Genomic DNA, 3836 nt, shown 5'->3' on the forward strand with positions numbered 1-3836 from the left:
GGCCGATGACTACGGCCGAACGAGTCTTTAGTACACGTACACTTTAGCTGACTTCTGAATGACCTGAGCGAACTGACCCCGTTGCCTGAAGCCAACCTTGTTAGGCCAGTTCCTTTCCCAGTAGCTGATCAAGATTGAGGATCAAAGCACAGGACATCGTAAAGTTTTACTACACACAAACATGTCTTATCCTTCTCCCACCTGTTTCTGTTTCTTTCTGTATGGCTTATTTATGATATGGGTTGTGGTCCTTTTTATTATGGGTTCGTTCAGCCTGTCTTAAGAAGAATGCTGGGTTTGTCCGATGATTGATCATGGGCCGGGTAATTGAAAAGTGGGTTTTACCGTCATGCGATACCTCTGGTGTGGATACATGTGATTGGACAGTTCGTAAATGTAAGGTATTTGTCTGGAATGTGATTTTTGGCATAAAAAGGGATGACTTGCTTTGTAAAATTGAGCAGTCTCCTGAGAACTCATACCGTGATGATTTCTAGGACTTCTGTTTCTGGCTGCAGCCAATAAATTCGATCTTTGACGTCACCACGAAGAGTCCCGTGTCTCTGTACTCTAGGACAGGTGAACCCGAAGACTTTGGGTGTGCCCCTGGCGCCGCTGGGTCTTAAATAACCCGGTTCTTCACAGTGAGAATAGCCTTTGGCTGTTTAACACGTGTTGTTGGCCGGGAATGTAGGCCTCCGCTCCGAGGGGTTCCGGGGCCACATGGTGGTCCCAACCCTACCTGCTGGTAGACAAGCCTACCCAGGAACGAATGGTTACGCAGGCGTTAGTGTCCCTGGTGCTTGTCAGGTAACCAATTGTTGCTTAGTAGCACATAGAGGTTACAAGAGGTTAGTAATAAGTGCATGTCACTACGAGTTATTACACTGGTAGAAGATCACTTGTCAAGTTGTCAGACTCTCTTACAATAAGATCTCACTGGGAAGACACTTCCACACTCGAGGCAAGTAGAATTACTAGAAACGTATGGTCTGCCATCAATTATGGGAGAGGGCATGTAGTATCGGTGGAAGTGTCTCTTTTTGGGGAGATCTTGTTGGTCAGTTTGTAGGCCCACGCCGTCACTTTACTTAGGCAGCAGGCGCTGTAGGCACTCAAGCTCTTGCCCACTGGGACTTGGAGTTAAGTGACGCGAGCATGTTAGTTGGGAGAGAGTATTCTCTGTTCATGGCAGACTCTTTCCTCTGGGAAACAATGGGAGGACCCTTCCTTAGTAAAGGAGATTTTATATCATTAGGTCCTCTTCAGATGAGAGAGGGCCTGTAGTTTTGGGAGGTGTCTTTTAAGGAGAAGAACCTTGAGGTCAGCTTGTCGGCCCGGGAGGAGGAGGGGTTCCGGAGTTGAAGTAGAAGGGGACGGGTGCAGTAGTGTCTTTTCCGCACACCCCTAGGTGTATTGGTCGTTATCAGACTTAGCATGTGAATCTTGTTTTAGTGTTGCGACGCTTCACTTCTGCATCAGACGCCGGAAGGAAGCAAGCTTGTGCCACACCCAACTCCTTCCTCCAGGTTTTGGGGGCGACCTAGTGCTCGGGCTGTACAACTAATGTGACCTCTGTCGTGTGAGGGCAGTATTGGCGGCCTGTGCCCTTTATGATTGGAAGACAGGGTGGCCTGTACTCAGCTGCACCCTTTCCTGGGCTTTGAGATCTCCCCCCTGACCTTACTTGTCATCTGGACTGCATAGGCTCGCACAGCGTAGGTGCCCTTGGAACCATGGCATCTTGCGAGGCAGCTAGGATACAAACGTCTTATGAGAAAAACGGCATCCCAGTACTCCGGAAAACACGCACTGCGTGGTTTAACATGTCCTTCGCATCGTTGATAGTTGGAGAGGCCGGCAAACGGCAGCTAACGTGCCCAGTGCGGGCTTCCGCTGCCGGGTCCCACAGGGGATCTAGCAGGCTTCCTGGGATAATTCTCAGGTAAATTCAATTTGGGGCGTACAGGCTCCCCAGTCATTGGAAGTTGTGTTCACTATTATGCATTTGTGTTGGGCACTACTTGGTTCTCTACGCAGTGTTATGGCAGAAGGCTAGAATTGCCAGGTGAACAGAGGGCAAGTGGGAGCCTATTTTTCCTTTAGACTAAGGAGTAAAATAGCAATGTCGCCTACTATAAAGACCGGCAGCAGTCCGACATCCGACTTTCTTCTATGTGCTGCGGAAATATGAAAATTTTCTTTCTGTTAGTCATAGTAATTTTCCTCGTTTTACCCATACCCCCTAAATTATCAGAGGGTTGGAAAGGTCAGGGCGGAGGCATGTTACTGATGTTGCTGATCTGACATTTTTCCATGGGGTAGCTGGGACAGCGTGCCCTGTAGCTTTCCCTACATGTTCTTCTGCAGAATCCTTAAAGTGCATTCCCTGTAAAACAGAACTTCCAACAGCTTTCTCTTTTAGTATGGACGCGCTCAATGCACTAATAATCCACTAGAGTTTGGACGAGTCTGGTCTAAAGGCTGTGCCAATTGTGGACGCTAAGGTTTGATGGCTGCGAGTAAGCAAGTAAAGCTACGATAGTATAATTAAATTATGCTAGACACCTTAGTAGTGTCACTTCTAACTGAGAAAGGTTAATTGCAAGACATATTTACAAAGGTTGCAGGTAGGAAAAAGGCTAAGTAGTGGGGGGCCCGGCCGGCGGCGGTTGCCGCCGGCCGGGCTGTGGCGGAGTTACAGGGCAATTCGGAAGCAGAGAAGTTCAGCACTGGACCTCAGCGGGCACATAGGGGTGCCAGAGTCTAAGACCTGGGGCCTCATGGGAGGTTCCGGGAACATGTGTCGGCGCCCCATTTGTCCTTCGGGCAGTTGTGGGCCTGTGCAACCGGGGGTTTGCCTAGTACGCCCCGCAAGGGGCGTGAGTATAATGTTTACCATAAGGGGCAGCACATGGTGGTTCGCCACGGTGCTGCCTGGCTCATCAGGCGGGCAGGTGGCGAGAATGCGGCCTGCCCTTGGATTGCCCGTAAGATAACCCACTATGATTACATAACGTTGTATGTAATAAAATAAACCTGCAGCAGTTTCTTCACAATCTAACACTGGTGTCTAGTGTGTTATTTGAGGGATGCATGCTAAGTGTGGGGTGGGGGGGGTCCTGTTGCCATGATGTGTCTAAGGTTGAGACCTAAATATGTGGGGCCTCATTTATGAAAGCCTTGCGCCACCGGTGCGTCACTTTTTCCCATGTTAAAAGTGACGCACCGGCGGCACAAGGCCTTCATAAATAAGGCCCGTGAACTGTGACTGAAAGACACTCAGGAGAGTGTGGGAAGGGGCGGGGGGTGGAAGAGTTAGCTGCAATACACGCTGTTCAGCCCCATTATATAATCATGCTGAAGCTATTATTTCCAGGTAGATGCTGCTGAAATATTGATTTTCTCATGTAAACCAAACATCAAGAAACACAGCTCGACTGCCTGGGGCTACGGGTCGCGGCAGCATCTGAGCACGCCTAGCTTCACGACACCTGCACCAACCCCTAATGTGTGTGTGTGTTAAAAATAGACCGCAGCATCACAAGCCACTCCCTCATGTCTCGGCTTGCAAAGTAGTAATGTGCTCTATGAGTGAGAGACCGACTCAAGGAGCGAGAATAAAAGAGCCACAGTCCTCAAAGGAAAGCCGAAAAAACGTGACATGGGTACGTGAAGAAAAGCATTATGACCCACCATCAATACCTCAGAGTGTACTTATCTGAAGGTTGTTATTTTAGCACAATATGTAAATAAAACATGCGTCCCTGGGTGGGCTTGAACCACCAACCTTTCGGTTAACAGCCGAACGCGCTAACCGATTGCGCCACAGAGAC

General features: G+C 49.2%; 1 non-coding gene across 1 annotated transcript; it reads right to left on the reverse strand.

The window, feature by feature from the left end:
• Positions 1–3762: 3762 nt before the first annotated feature.
• TRNAN-GUU (transfer RNA asparagine (anticodon GUU)) lies at positions 3763–3836 on the reverse strand. The gene has a single exon. It is a non-coding gene; the product is annotated as a tRNA-Asn (tRNA).

Source organism: Lissotriton helveticus, chromosome 12 (assembly GCF_964261635.1).
Source record: "Lissotriton helveticus chromosome 12, aLisHel1.1, whole genome shotgun sequence".
Classification (NCBI taxonomy): Eukaryota; Metazoa; Chordata; class Amphibia; order Caudata; family Salamandridae; genus Lissotriton; species Lissotriton helveticus.